The following is a 16,544-nucleotide window of genomic DNA, read 5'->3' as shown; positions in this document are numbered from 1 at the left end:
CCACCCATCACCACCTGTCTCCTTGTCCCTCCATATGCGTTAATTGATCACTGTTAACTCCTTGGCTGGGATCCCCATGCCAGGGCCACTCTTCCACAGTCTGCTGGACAGTGGATTGCTGTGAGTGGCCTGTGGAGCTGTGCCAGGTTTTGGATGGCTCCCTGCCCACTGGTCTCTCGCTGGCAGCACCAGGGAGGCCGGAGTGAGATTTCAGCTCCTAAAGGTCTCTTGGGGTTCACAGTCTTTCTTCCCTCTGTCTGCTCTTTCTTCAAGCTGTCTACTTACATTAGCAAAAAGGTTGGCCAGTGCGAAGTATGAAACAATTTTTATCACCATGAAAAAGGAGTCTGTAAAACGTGTCAATGATCTTGGATTACTCGATTGCACTGGTGCTGGCTTCAACGGAACCTTCTGCCCCTTACTTAGCTTCACAGAGTCTGAGTGTCCTTTTGAGGAAAAGGGACCAGTGTGTCTCCCTCCCTGGGTTACTGCTGGGATGGAGGAGACAGAATTCAGAAAGTGCTCAGCAAGGGCCTGGGGATAGCTCTAAAAATGGTGGCTCTCATGGTCATCATCACAACCAGGTTACACCATCCTTCAGGGTTTAGGTTTGTAATTTGAGGGGTTGTTAAGGACCCTGGATGGCACAAATCTTCTGTGCTCGGCTACTAGCCTAAAGGTTGACACCCCAGAAGAAAGGCTTGGTGATCTGCTTTCGTAAAGATTACAGCCAAGAGAGCCCTATGGAGCAGTTCTACTCTGCAACACGTGGAGTTGCCGTGAGCTGGAATCTCCTGGATAGCAACAGATTTTGTTTCGTTTTGTTTTGGCTCTATGCTTTATTCTGAAATTGGAGAGCAGGTGGGCTGAAGTCACAGACAGAAGGATCTGGGCCATTAAGCTTGTAGGGAAAAGGCTTGGCTTGTAAGCTTGGGGACAGAGAGTCATGGTTCAAATCCCATCTCTGCTGTTTGGTAGCTGCTGCATCCGGGGGCAGTTACTTGACTTCTCTGAGGCTCAATTTTTCTCATCTTTAAAATGGAATTAATGAGGCTATCTCTGAGAGCCATCACGAGGTGGAAGGAGAATGGCTGTACACGTGGTGCTGAATACACTGTAGCCTCCAAGGATGGCTGTATTTAAATTTCAGTGACTATCAGGCAAAAGGAGCCCTGGTGGTGCTGTGGTTTAAGGCCTACAGCTGCTAACGAAAAGGTCGGCAGTTCGAATCTACCAGCTGCTCCTTGGAAACCCTATGGGGCAGTTCTACTCTGTCCTGGATGGACGCTATGAGTTGGAATTGACTCGACAGCAACTGGTTTGATTTTTTTATCAGGCGGATAGAATAGAAAGAGTTGCTAATCACTTTATTTAAACAGAGTTCTCTCAATTGATGAATGGAGAAGCCAAATGTGGTACGTACATACAGTGGAATATTACTCAGCCATAAAGAGAAATGAAGTCCTGATGCATGCCACAACATGGGTGAACCTAGAAAACATGATGCCGGGTGAAATAAGTCAGCCTCAAAAGAATAAATATTGCATGATTTCATTTATATGAAATAAGCAAACATACAGACTCCAAAGCTTGTTCGTGGTTACCAGGGCTGGGAGGGGGAGTGTGGGGGAGATGCTGTTTAGGGGACACTGAGTTTATGCTAATGTTGATGGAATAAGTTGGGAAAGGATGGTGATACGGCTGCACGATATGAACGATGTCATCAGTGTCACTGAATTATACAGGTAAAAGTTGAATTGGCAAATGTTTAATTAAAAAAAAAGCCCTCGTTTTGAAGATGAGAACTTTTAAACTCAAAGAGATGGAGTCTCGTGCTTAGGAGTTTCTTGCTGAGCTTGAGGCTGTGACAAGCTGTGAGGAGAAGGTGAGACATGGGATATGTCCTGCTGACCAGGAAACCTGAAGGGAGGCTGGGAAGGAGGGAAGACTCGTGCTCACGTGGGAGACGGGGAGATGTGTCTGGTTTGAGGTATATGGTCATTTCTCTAGAAGCAGCTCTGTCACTGGTCATGTGGTAGTGACTGTGGTTTTCAATTCTTTTTGGTCACAGAACCCTTTGGGCCAGGCGTGAAGATGCTCAGATGGGGCAAAGGAGAAGGAGAGAGGGGGATGTGGGGTGAGGTTGAAAGTGGTCGCTAAGGTCAAGCTGAAGGTCTTGTTCATGAATCTGGGCCACTGAAGGTTTCTGAGCAAGAGCTTGGGGAGGTGGTGTTTATAATCCAGCCAGTGCTGTGTGTATGTGAGAATGGGCTGCTTGGAAGTGGGTGATTCTGGAGGAGGAATGGAGATGAAGGTGAGGGTGGAAGGCCCCAGTGGCAGAGTCTGAATGGCCAACTCTGCAATGGGGAGGGGGCAGTGCAGGTGGGGATTCTCACTGGGACCCTGGGGAGAACCGTGTGCCATCAGCGGAGAAAGAAGGGGAGGAGGGCTGGGGAGTGGATGTGAGCTTGGCTTGGACACGCCAAGTGTCAAGTGGCCAGGAATGTTTGGGGAGGGGCAACAGACAGAAGGGGGTGTCAGTCCAGAGCCCAGGAGAGCCGTGAGCCACCTCTAGACGAACATAGACTGAGAGCGTTATGGATGGAGAGACAGAGGGAAAAAGCTCTTGGCACCGATGTGCTGGCTTCTTCTTCAGTGTCCAGGCCTTCTCCAGGGACTCACTCCACAGTGGGTGGCAGGTTCCCCCTTCAGCCCAGGCCAGGGGAGGGCTGTTAGGGGTGCATTTCGTCCATTTCCAAGCCTGAGGAGCACTTCCTGGCTGCTCCTGTCCCTCTCCTCCTTGTCGTGGCTGCAGGTCTAAGGGCTCAGGGCAGTCCTCAGCCCTCCATGCCCCGCCTCCCCTCTAGATCTCTGTATTTCTGGAACCACAGGCCCTCTAAGACCTTCTGGTGTCACCACAGAGTGGCTCCGATCTGCAGTCCCCCTGGGAGGCAGGGAACTTACCAGGCCAGGGGGAGGGGAGACTACCACTGCCTCCATCCCTCCACGTGCCACGGGCTTCTGGCCTTCGCCTGACCCAGGCACAACCGTTTACCTGGGTCTCTGCTCAGCTGTCAAAGATGCCTCAGACTCAGGGTGTCCAAGCAGCACCCAGTGTCCTCTGGCCCCAGCAGACCTGCTCCCCTCAGCCTTCTTCCACCTCCACAAAGGGAAACTCGCTCTTCCCATCATGGCCCAGCCATCCCTCAGTCCTCCATGCCTTGCCTTCTCTCACACCCCATTTCCAAACCTGCATAAAACACTAGGCTTTAGTGCAAAATGGTAGACATTCTTCTGCAAGGGAAAGCTGAAATCTGGTTGTGCACACATTTTCCTTGTGGATGGTGACAATGGAAGCTGCCAGCTGTCAGAGGCCTTGGCAGGCAGATGCCATAATGAGACCCTTCGCAGCTCCCTTCCCAGGACCAGGCGTTCCCTCCAGGAAGAACTGGGGGGTGGTGTATGAATCCTGGGAAAGCTACTCCCCAGCCCTCAGCAGGGCCCCCACCTGTCCCACCCTCTGTTATCCCGGGAACGTCTCGCCTTGAACGTTACTTTGGAAGCAGCTGCTCCAGGAGGCACTGGCCTTGATCCTTGCCCAGGTTGCCATGATTCATTTTTCTGTATGGATTGGCAGGGAGGCTGCATCTATCAAGCTGAGACCTGCATTTGGCAGCTTTTTCTATGTTTCGTTTTGGGTTTCTTTTGGGGCTTTGTTCTGTTTCACTTTAAGTGGATGGAAGCCTTTGCCTTGTCAGCGCCTGCTGTCTGGCCACAGAGGGGTTGGTGCCTGCAACCCTGGGGACAGGGGGAGACCACAACGCTGCTCCTCTACCGACATGGCCTCTGCAGTCTCCAGACTCCAGCCTCCCGGCTCGGGTCAGGACACCTCTTCATGACCCCTCAAATCCTCCCATCTCTGCCCTTGGGAGCAGGTGGCAGCAGCCCCAATACAGCTGCTGCAGCGGGCTCACAGACAGCCTCGGCTCAGCCCCAGGAACTAGTGAGACCCATGTTGGGGCCTCTGGGGCAGTGGGGTCTTCACCTTGAAACGTTAGGAATGTCTAGCTTACTATGGTATGTTAGGAGCCCTGGTGGCACAGTGGTTAAGAGCTCAGCTCCTAACCCAAAGGTCGGTGGTTTGAATACACCAGCTGCTGCTTGGAAGCCTTATGGGACAGTTCTGCTCTGTCCTATAGGGTCACTATGAATGAACTTGACAGCAACAGGTTTTTAAGGTATGTTAGGAGTCCCTGGGTAGTGGAAATGGTTGACATGCTCAGCTGCTAACTGACGGATAGGAGGTTTGAGACCACCTAGACGTACCTCAGAAGAAAGGCCTGGCAATCTACTAAAAAATCAGCCATTGAAAAGCCTGTGGAGCACAATTCTGCTCCGACACATACGGGTTGCCATGAGTGGGGTCACCTTGATGGTAACTGGTAAAATTGTCAAAATCTAAATGCTCAAGGACATCCAGAGCACCCCTTTGACATGGAAGCAGATACAGGGGTTGGCAGAATAGGACATTGTTGTTTCATTTGGGGCAAGCTGGGCTGCTGGGAGCTGGGACAGCCCCTTCTTCCCACGGGGACTCCAAGCATCACACCCCCGTCCATAGGCACAGTGGCAGCTACCCCTCACACCATGGCCTGCAATGGAGCCAAAGAGGCTCTTCCATTGTGCACAGTTGGCACCAGGCTTCAGTCCTCCTTGGCTGCCTTCATCTTGCATCCCCAAACCTGCTCTTTGAAGTGCCGGCATCTTGGGCTCCGCTGAGCTGGGCAGCTTTCTGAGGTCTTGGCAACGGTGTGACAGGAAAGCCTTGGAGCCTCAGGGGCAGTGTGCCACAGGGAGGAGGCCAGGACCTGGCTGTGGTCTCCCCTGCTCTGGCGCCTCTTTCATGGGCCTGTTGGGCTCGGTGCCACAGCTAAAAGGGGCAGGCCAGCCTCTCAGGAGGTGTTGAGACCCAGCCATGGGAGGCGCTCACCAACTGGCCACTGAGTCTCTGTGATGGCGGCTACTCTGACAGAGGCAACCTCTGCAACTCCCTGCCACTTACTATCTGTGGCCAGAGCAGAGGCCAAGGGTGGGTGCTACTTCCCAATCAGACACAGTAGGAGCACCCAGGGCAGGCTGTCCTCAGGAATGGCCAGGAGCTCAGGGCCTCAGGGGAAGCCAAAGGTGTGCAGACTGGAGCCCGGGGTTAACAAGGGCAGCCAGAGGACTCTCTGCGCCCTGTCCACAGCCCTCAGCTCCCCCAGCTGAGCACTTGCCCCATTTATAGCTGGTTCTGGCCAGAATTCCAGGACTCTCCTTGTTTCAGTGAGAAGATAATCTGGGATAATTCGAGGCCACTGGCCTCATAGTTCCTTATGACATCAGCCTTGTGTCTGTGCTGTTTTGCTCTGCATGTTCTGATGCTGATGGAGGTATTCGCTCTCTTGGTCTCTAGTTCACACATGTGCACCAGACAGACTATTCAAGTATGTTCACTGCAGCACGATTTATGATAGCAAGAAATGGGACAAGCTAAATGTGTGCTGTTGGGACAGTGCCTAAATGCCCAGGCAAGTCAATGGGGCCCAGTCTGTCCCAGGTACAGCTTCCCCAGGTACAGCTCCCACAGTTACCTCTTCCCCGGTTATAGCTTTCACAGGCACTGCTCCCAGAGGTACCTCTTCCCCAGGTACCACTTCCCCAGATACAGCTTCCATAGCTACCTCTTCCCCAGGTTCAGCTTTCACAGGAAACACTTCCCCAGGTACAGCTTCCTCAGGCACAGCTTCCTTGCTGTTGTTGTTGTTAGGTGCCATCGAGTCAGTTTCTTTCCACTCATAGCGACCCTCTGTACAACACAATGAAACACTGCCTGTCCTGCGCCGTCCTCATAATTGTTGTTACGCTTGAGCCCGTTGCAGCCACTGTGTCAATCCATCTTGTTGAAGGTCTTCCTCTACTTTACCAAGCATGATGTTCTTCTCCAGGGACTGATGCCTTCTTAGGCACAGTTTTCACAGGTCCACTTATGCAGGTACTGGTTTCACAGGTGCCACTCCCATGGGTACCACGTCCATAGGCACAGCTTCCACAGGTGTAGCTTCTCAGGCACGGCTTCCCCAGGTACCACTTCCCCAGGTAATGCTTCCACAAGTCCAGTTTCGCCAGGCTCTGGGTCCCCAAATACCACACCCAAAGGCACAGCTTTCCCAGGTATTGCTTCCACAGGAGTATCTTCTATGGGGGACTGGAGTCAGGACCTGGGGGAAAAGAGGGGCTGGCTGAGGTGTGGAGGTGAGAGGCGAGCTGACAATCCTTCCCTGCTTGGTTGGGCAAAGCCAGGTTTGAGGGATTCACTTTAAGGTGCCCAGTCCAGCACCTTTGTGTAAGCTGACCCAGAGCTGGAGAGGCCCAGGGTAAGCGATGAAGCCAGGCACTGGCTGAAGAAATTGAGGATAGGCACTGGAGTGAAGGAAGAGCTGGGAACTAGGGAGAGATCCTGAGAGATGGTCGTCAGGCAGAAACAAGTGGGATATACGGAATCAAGAAGAGGGTGGAGTTTGAGATGCTGCCAAGATTTCCAGGCTAGACTACAGAGCTGCGGAGACTGACCAAGGCGGGGCCTCAGTGGAGAGGATGCTTCCAGTGTACAGAACACAGGGGTTGAACACAGTGGGCATTCAGGCACCCAGACTTGGGCAGCAGTGAGAAGCAGGCGGTAGGCTGTGTGGGGCAAGCTCGGAGGGAGCTGGGCTTCTGTCATGGGAGGTACTCACAGCTGGTCTCTACTGCGGAGGGAGCTGTGAAAAGGGGCCTGGCAGGCCAAAAGGGACTAGGAGGGCAGAGGGCTGCAGAGGGGAAATGGTCAGCACCTGCCCACTCCTCCCGAGAAGGGGCGGGGCTGCTGGGAGGGGCTGTATCAGTTTCCTGTGACTTAAAACAACAGAAATTCTCTCAGTTCAGGTCAGAAATCCAAAATCAAGCTGTCTGCAGGGCCATACTCTCTCTGAAGGCTCTAGGGAGAGTTCTTTCTTGGTCTCTTCCAGCTTCTGGCAGCCCCAGTCTTTCCTTGGCTTGTGGCTGCATTGCTCCAATGTCTGCCTGCATCATCACGGTCTTCTCTCTGCCATCTCAAGTCTGCCCCCGCCTGTTCTTTTATAAGGACACCTGACATTGGATTTAGGGCCCACCAGATAATCCAGGATGACCTTATTCCAAGATCTGTTGTGGACTGTGTTGTGTCCCCTCAAAATAAAAAAAAAATATGTGTTGTAAATCCTAATCCCTATACCTGTGGATGTCATCCCATATGGGAATAGGACTTCCTTTGTTTTGTTAATGAGGCAATGTCAGTGTAGGTTGTGTCTTAAGCCAATCACTTTTGGGATATAAAAGTTGCAGATTAGGCACAGAAGCAAGCAAGCAAGAACGCGGGAAATATAGATGCCACTTGGAGATCTCCAATGAACACCAAGAAGAATGCTTGAGAAGTTAGACAAGTATTTTTCCCAGAGTAGGCAGAGAGAGCCCTCCCTAGAGCCAGTGTTATGAAGAGCTTTGTAACACTTGCCCCAAAAGGGCAGAGGCAGGGCTGTGCTGAGGGGCTGAGGGGCCAAGGGCCGAGAGACAGAGAAAGAAAGAGAGAGAGGAGGGAGAGAAAGACGCCTGCATTCAGGCATGGCTGAGAAGGTGTCCTGACTGAAGAACCATATCCTGAGTCATTTCTGATCCTGAATTGTAAACTGTTATGCCAAGACACTTGGAGATTTCCAAGGAATGCCGGGCCTGCAAATGCTGAAAGGAGACAATAGACCTTCCCCTAGAGCCAACAGAGAGAGAAAAAGCCTTCCCCTAGAGCTGGCGCCCTGAATTTGGACTTCTATTCACCTGAACTGTGAGAGAATAAATGTCTGTTTGTTAAAGCCATCCACCTAAACTGTTTCTCCTATATCAGTACTAGATAACAAAGACAGAAGAGTAGGGTGCTGCTCTAACAGATAGCTACAATGTAGAAGCAGTTTTGGAATTGGGTAATGGGTAGAGGCCGGAAGAATTTTAAGGTACCTAATAGTAAATTTCTTTTTTTTTTTTTAATAGTAAAAGCCTAGATTGTTTTGAAGAGACTGTTGGTAGAATCATGGATGTCAAAGGCAACCCTGGTGAGGGCTCAGAAGGAAGTGAGGAGAGCTATGGAGAAAGTCTCTATAGTGTTGGAGAATACATATGGTGCTAGCAACAGAGTATTGCTAGAAATGTAGATGTTAAATGTGCTTCTGGTGAGGCTTTAAAGGAAAATGATGAACACATGATTGGACAATAAAGGAAATTGTGTTTGCTGCTGTTGTTAGGTGCCATCGAGTTGGTTCCAACTCATAGTGACCCTGTATACCCTATGTACACAGAACGACACTGCCTAGTCCTGCGCCATCCTCACAATCTTTGCTATGTTTGAGCTCATTTTTGAAGCCACTGTGTCAATCCATGTCATCGAGTTTCTTCCTCTTTTTGCTGACCCTCTAACTTGCCAAGCATGATGTCCTTCCCCAGAGACTGGTCCCTCCTGATAATATTTCCAAAGTACACCATCTTCGTTTCCAAGGAGCACTCTGGCTATACTCCTTTCAAGACAGACTGGCAGTCCATGGTATATTTAATATTCTTTGCCACCACAATAATTCAAAGGTATCAATTCTTTTTCAGTCTTCCTTATTCCTTGTCCAGCTTTCGCGTGCATATAAGGCAACTGAAAATTCCATGGCTTGGGTCAAGGACACCTTAGTCCTCAAAGTGACATCATTGTTTTTCAACACTTCAAGGAGGTCTTTTGCAGCAGACTTGCCCAATGGAATATGTCATTTGATTTCTTGACTGCTGCTTCCATGGGCATTAATTGTGGATCCAAGAAAAACGAAATCCTCAAAAACTTCAATATTTTCTCCATTTATTGTGATGTTGCTCATTGGTCCAATTGTGAGGATTTTGTTTTCTTTATGCTAAGGTGTAATCCATACTGAAGGCTGTAGTCTTTGATCTTCATCAGAAAGTGCTTCAAGTCCTCTTTACTTTCAGCAAACAAGTTTGTGTCATTTGCATATCACAGGTTGTTAATGAGTCTTCCTCCAATCCTGATACCCCATTCTTCTTCATATAGTCCAACTTCTCTGATTATTTGCTCAGCATACAGATTGAAAAGTATGGTGAAAGGATACAACCCTGATGCACAACTTTTCTGATATTAAACCACTCAGTATCCCCCTGTTCTGTTTGAATGACTGCCTTTTGGTCTATATACATGCTCTGCATGAGCACAGTTAAGTGTTCTGGGAATTCCTATTCTCAACAATGTTATCCATAACTTGTAATTGTCCACATAGTTGAATACCTTTGTACAGTTAATAAAGCACAGGTAAACATCTTTCCAATATTCTCTGTTTTCAGCCATGATCCATCTGACATCAGTAATGATATCCCCGATTCCACATTCTCTTCTGAATCCAGCTTAAATTTCTCGCAGTTCCCTGATGATTTACTGCTACAGCTGTTTTTGAATTATCTTTGTTAAAATTTTACTTGCATGTGATATTAATGACATTGTTTGATAAGTTCCACGTCCTATTGCATCACCTTTCTTTGGAATGGGTACAAATATGGATCTCTTCCAGTTGGCTGGCCGGGTAGCTGTCTTCCAAATTTCTGGGCATAGTTGAGTGAGCACCTCCAGTGCTGCATCTGTTTGTTGAAACATCTCAGTTGATATCCTGTCAATTCCTGGAGCCTTGTTTTCCACCAATGCCTTCAGTGCAGCTTGGATTTCTTTCTTCAGTACCATTGGTTCTTGATTATATGCTACCTCCTGAAGTGGTTGAACGTTGACCAATTCTTTTTGGTGCGATGACTCTGTATATTCCTTCCATCTTCTTTTCATGCTTCCTGTGTCGTTCAATATTTTGTCCATACAATCCTTCAGTGTTGAAACTAAAGGCTTGAATTTTTTTTCTTCAGTTCTTTCAGCTTTGGAAGTGCTGACCATGTTCTTCTCTTTTGGTTTTCTAACTCTGGGACTTTGAACATTTTACTATAATAATTTACTGTCTTCTCTAGCTGTCTTTTGAAATCTTCTGTTCAGCTCTTTTACTTCATCATTTCTTCCTCTCATTTTAGCTATTCTATGTTCAAGAGCAAGTTTCAGAGTCTCTTCTTGCATTCATTTTGGTCTTTTCTTTCCTGTCTTTTTAATGACATTTAACTTTCTTCATGTATGATGTCCTTGATGTCATCCCACTACTCATCTCGGTGACAGGATAATATCTATATGCCTACAAAAAAGACAAGTTAATACAACTATGATTCAAATTTAGGCATCAACCGCTAATGCCAGAGATGAGAAAACTGGAGATTTTTACCAACTTCTGCAGTTTGAAATTGATGAAATATGCAATCAAGATGTGTTAAAAATTACTGGTGATTGGAACTCAAAATTTGGAAACAAAGAAGTATCTCTAGTTGGAAAATATGGCCTTGGTGATAGAAACACTGCTGGAGATTGCATGGTAGAGTTTCGCAAGCCAAATGACTTATTCATTGCAAGTACCTTTTTTCAACAACATGAATGGTGACTATACATGTGGATCTCACTGGATGGAAAACACAGTAATCAAAATTGATTACACTGTGAAAAGAGACAATGGAAAAGCTCAATATCATCAGTCAGAAGGAGGCCAGGTATTAACGCTGTTCAAGTCACACCTTTTATCTTACAAGAGATAAAAGGAGAGAGAAGCAAGCAGAGACAGGGGACCTTACTACCACCAAGAAAGAAAAGCCGGAAGTGAAGTGTGTCCTTTGGACCCAGGGCCTCTGCACTGAGAACCTCCTAGATCCTGGAGATAGGGAGCTATAATATCAGAGACAGCACAAGACAACAAGAAGTGGCAGCAGAGAACCATAGCAGAAGAATAGAAGACCAGCAGGAGATGGTGCAGTGGGTGTGCTGACCCATGGATCGAGAGAGCTGAGTACGGTCAGGCAGGAGGCTTGCTTTCAGAGTGGGGTGCCTCGGAGCACCTGTCAAAGGAGCTAGGTTTGCTGACTCATGGAGCTAGAGAGCTGAGTGCCTTCAGTCTGAAGCTTACTGGCAGAGTTGGGTGTCTCTGGGCACTAATCAGTGAAACTGAAGAGCTTTGTAACATTTGCCTGAGTTGGGGAGAGGCTGTTCTGTGCTGAGGGGCCAAGGATCTGAAGGCCAAGAACGACAGAGAGAGAGAGAGAGGGCTGCTTGTGAGCATGGCTGAGAAACTGTCCTGACCAAAGAACACTGTTTGGAAATAGGGTTTTCTTTTGTTATGTTAATGAGGTCACACCAGAATAAGGTGGATCCTAAACCTAATAACTATTTTTTTCTTTGACCTTTCATTGTTATTTAGGTGAAAGTTTACAGAGCAAATTAGTTTCCCATTCAACCATTTATATACAGCTTGTTTTGTGAGGTTGATTGCAAACCCCTGAATGTGTCAGCACTCTCCCCTCTTCCTCCCTGGGTTCCTCGTTGCTGTTCACCCAGCTTTCCTGCTGTTCTTCTGAACTTTGTTTTTGGGCAAACTCGGCCCTTTAGGTCTGGTAAAGTTGATTGTTCTGAGGTATATAGTTCTTGCTGGTGTTATTGGTCATTTTATAGGCCTGACGGCACTGGGTTTTATTATATGCCTAACCCTATGGGGCAGTTCTACCCTGTCCTATAGGGTTCCTATGAGTCAGAATTGACTCTAAGGCACAAAACGAAATTTAAAAAAGGCAATTTTTTTGGTTTTATTGTATGCCTATAATGTGATCTCTGGGAGTGATTTCAGCTCCAATTTTGAAAGGTGTATAAGGGTCATAGTCTGGGGGGTTCCACCAGTCTCTGTAGGATCCATAGGTCCGGCCTTATTTACGAGTTTGTCCTACATTTCTTTCCCACTCTGTCCATGACCTACTATTGTGTTTCCAGCCAGAGTGATTTGTTTGGTAGCGGTAGCCGGGCACCATGTAGTTCTTCTAGTTTCAGGCTACAGGAGGTAGTGGTTTGTGTGGTCCATCTGTCCTTTGGACTAATTGTTTCCTTGAATCTTTGGTTTTCTTCCCTCTTCTTTGCTCCAGACTAGAAGAGACCAATTGTTATGTCTTAGACAGACGCTTGCGACTTACCAAGGTAGAACGTAGAACATCGTTTATATGGATTATGATATGCTAATTTACCTAGATGTCCCCCAAGACTATGGTCCCTAGCCCTCAAGCCCAGTATCTCAGTTCTGGGAAGTATGTGGTTATGGCTAAGAAGTTTTCATGCCTGTGTTACCTGTGTGCACTATTGCATACGTGGGTATATTTGCAGCATGTACACACACACACATACATATCTTCATATGCACTCTCACCCCTGTTCAACTTACATATCTATCTATGTATCCACTTGTACATTACATTTTGTTATTACTGTTGTTGCAGGATTGTATTGTGTATTTACCATTGTTGCCTTTGACTATTGTATATGTTTCAGGGTCTTCCTTTACCTTGATTATGTTGTACTGATGTCTCCAATATTATGTATTACCCCTCCCTTCACCAAAATTACTGTGTCTACTATCTAGTTAGTGGCGTTCCCTTCCCCCACTCCATCCCTGGGAACCATCAAAGAATGTTTCTGGCTGTGTGAAAACCTTTACTTGACTTTTTATAACAGTGGCCTCATACAATATTTGTCCTTTTTGTGATTGACTTATTTCACTCATCACTCACTCATAATGTCCTCCAATGTTTATCCATTTCGTGAGCTGTTTTGCAGAGTCGTCATTATTCTTCAATGTTGTGTAGCATTCCATTGTGTGCACGTACCACAGTTTGCTTATCCATTCATCATCCATTGTTGGGCACTTAGTCTGTTTCTCTCTTTTTGATATTGTAAATAACTGCATCGAACGTGGGTGTGCACATGTCTGTCCACGTCACTGCTCTCATTTTTCCGGGATGTATACCTAGGAATGCGATTGCTGGATCATACGGCATTTCTATTTCTAGCTTTTTGGGGAAGTGCCATTTTGTTTTCCATAGCGGCTGTAACATTTTACGTTCCCATCAGCAGTGTATAAGAGTTTCAATCTCCCCACAGCTTCTCCAGCATTTGTTGGTTTCTGTTTTTTTTTTTTTTTTTTGATTAGTGCCATTCTTACTGGTGTGAGATGACATTGAATTGTAGTTTTGATTTACATCTCTATGAGTTGGAATTGACTCTATGGCAACAGGATTTTGGTTTTAATGGCTAATGATTGAGAGCATCTCTTCATGTATTTGTTGGCTGCCTGAATTTCTTCTTGGGTAAAGTGTCTGTCCATGACCTTTGCCCATTTTTTATTTGGGTTCTTTCTCTTTTTGTTGCTGAGTTGGAGTTGTCTTTGAATTTTAGAGATTAGACCCTTGTCAGATATGCCATAGCCAAAATTTTTTTCCCAGTCTGTGGATTCTGTTTTTACTCTTTTGGAAAAGTCTTTTAATGAGCATAAGTATTTGATTTTCAGGAGGCCCAATCGTCTAGTTTATCTTCTGCCGTTTGTACTTTTTTTAGTTATGTTTGTGGCCTATTAATGCCATAAATTAGGGTTGCTATGTTTGCTCCTCTTTTTCTTCTATAATCTTTATGGTTTTAGGTTTTACATTTAGGTCTTTGATTCATCTTAAGTTAGTTTTTGTGTATGGTGTGAGGAATGGATTCAGTGTTGTTTTTCTGCAAATGTATATCCAGTTTCCACAGCAATATTTGTTGAAAAGACTATCTCTTCCTCATTTAATAGATTTTGATTCTTTGTCAAAGATTAACTGTCCACAGGTGGATGGTTTTATTTCTGAATTCTCAATTCTGTTCCATTGTGTCTATTATTGTACCAGTACCAGGCTGTTTTGACTACGATGGCTGTATAGAAGGTTCTGAGATTGGGCAGTGTGAGGCCTCCTGCTTTGTTCTTCTTCAGAAATGCTGTACTTATCTAGGGCCTCTTTCCTTTTCTTATAAAGTTGGTGATTAGTTTTTCCATCCTGTTAAAGAAAGTTGTTGGAATTTGCATCAGGATTGCATTATATTTGTAGATCACTTTGGGTAGTATTGTCATTTTCACAATGTTAAGTGTTCCTATCCATGAGCATGATATGTTTTTCCATTTATGCAGGTCTCTTTTGGTTTCTTGTAGTAGTGTTTTGTAGTTTTCTTTGTGTAAGATTTTACATCCCTAGTTAGGTTTATTCCTAAGTATTTTATCTTTGGGGGGGCTATTGTAAATGGTATTGTTTTCCTGATTTCCTTTTTGGAGTTCTCTTTGTTAGTGTAGAGGAATCTGACTGATTTTTGTGTGTTAAGCTAGTTCCCCTTCGCTTTGCTAAATCCTTCAATTGGATCCAGTGGCTTTCCTGTACAGTCTGTAAGATTTTTTATGTATAGGATGGTATCATCTGCAAATAGGGATAGTTTTACTTTTTCCTTACCAATGTGGATTCCTTTTATTTCCTTACCCTGCCTTATAGCTCTAGCTAGAACTTCAAGTACGATATTGAATAAAAAATGGTGATAAAGGACATACTTGTCTAGTTCCTGTTCTTAAATGGAATGATTTCAGTTTTTCTCCATTGATAATAATGTTGACTGTTGGTTTTGTATATATGCCCTTAATTATGTTAGGGCTTTCCCTCCTATTCCTATTTTGCTGAGAGTTTTTATCAAGAATGGATGTTGGACTTCATCAAATGCTTTTTCTGCATTGATTGAGATGATCATGTGATTCTTTTCCTTTGTTTTATTTATGTGGTGAATTACATTGATCGATTTTCTAACATTAAACCATCCTCGAATGTTGCTGTTGTTAGGTGCCGTCAAGTTAGTTCTGACTCATAGTGACCCTACGTACAACAGAATAAAACACTGCCTGATCCTGCGCCATCCTCATGATCATTGTTATACTTTGTTGCAGCCACTGTGTCAATCCATCTCATTAAGGGTCATCTTCTTTTTTTGCTGACCCTCTACCAACCATGACGTCTGTCATGAATTGAATAATGTTCCCCCCAAAATGTGTGTTTTAACTTGGTTAGGCCTTGATTCCCAGTATTCTGTGGTTGTCCTCCATTTTGTGATTGTAATTTTATGTTAAAGAGGATTAGGGTGGGATTGTAACACCCTTACCAGGTCACATCCCTGATCTAATGTAAAAGGAGTTTCCCTGGGGTGTGGCCTGCACCAGCTTTTATCTCTCAAGAGATAAAAGGAAAGGGACACTAGTATACAGTTGGGGACCTCATACCAACAAGAAAGCAGCACCAGGAACAGAGTATGTCCTTTGGACATGGGGTCTCTGTGCCTGAGAAGCACCTTGACCATGGGAAGATTGAGGACAAAGACCCTGCTCCAGAGCTGATAGAGAGAGAAAGTCTTCCCCTGGAGCTGATGCTCTGAATTTGGACTATAACTTACTAGACTGTGAGAAAACAAAATTGTCTTTTTTAAAGCCATCCACTTATGGTATTTCTTTTATAGCAGCATTAGATGACTAAGACAATGTCCCTCTCCAGAGACTGGTCCCTCCTTATAACGTGTCCAAAAATATATGTGAGACCCAAAGTCTTGCCATCCTTGCTTTGGTATCAGGGTTATGCTGGTTTCATAGAATTAATTCAGGAATATTCCTTCCTTTTCTGTGTTCTAGAATAATTTGAGTAGGAGCGGTGTCAACTCTTTTCTGAATGTTTGCTAGAATACTCCAGTGAAGCCTTTGGGCTGGGTTTTTTTTGGGGGGGGAGGTTTAATCTTCAATTTCTTTTTTTGTTATGAGCCTGTTTAAATTTTCTATTTCAGTTTCTGTTATTTTAAGTAGGTAGTGTGTTTTTAGGAATTTGTCCATTTCTTCAGGTTTTCACATTTGTTAGAGTTCAGTTTTCCATAGTATTCTGTTATAATCCTTTTTATCTCAGTTGGTTCTGTTGTAATGTCATCCATCTCATTTGTAATTTTGGTTATTTGCATTTTCTCATCGTTTTCCTTTGTTATTTTGGCCAGTAGTTTATCTATTTTATTGTTCTTCTCAAAAAACCAACTTCTGGTCTTGTCGATGCTTTCTATTGTTTTTCTGTTTCATTAATTTATGATCTAATCTTTGTTATTTCCCTTTTCTGGTGACTATGGACTTCTTTTGTTGCACTTTTTCTATTTGTTCAAGTTGTAGGATTAAGCTATTGATTTTGGTCCTTTCTTGTCTTTTATTTATTTATTTTTATTGTACTTTACAGAACAGGCTAGCTTCTCATTAAACAGTTAGTACACATATTGTTTTATGACATTGGTTAACAACCCCATGATGTGTCAACATTCTCCTTTCTTGACCTTGGTTCCCTATTATCAGCTTTCCTGTCCCCTCCTGCCTTCTAGTCCTTGCCCCTGGGCTGTCGTTCCCCTTTGGTCTTGTTTTGTTTTATGGTTCTCTCTAATCTTTGGCTGAAGGGTGAACCTCAGGAGTGACTTCATTATTGAG

This window comes from Loxodonta africana, chromosome 2 (assembly GCF_030014295.1).
Source record: "Loxodonta africana isolate mLoxAfr1 chromosome 2, mLoxAfr1.hap2, whole genome shotgun sequence".
Lineage (NCBI taxonomy): Eukaryota > Metazoa > Chordata > Mammalia > Proboscidea > Elephantidae > Loxodonta > Loxodonta africana.
This window is presented reverse-complemented; position numbering follows the sequence as displayed.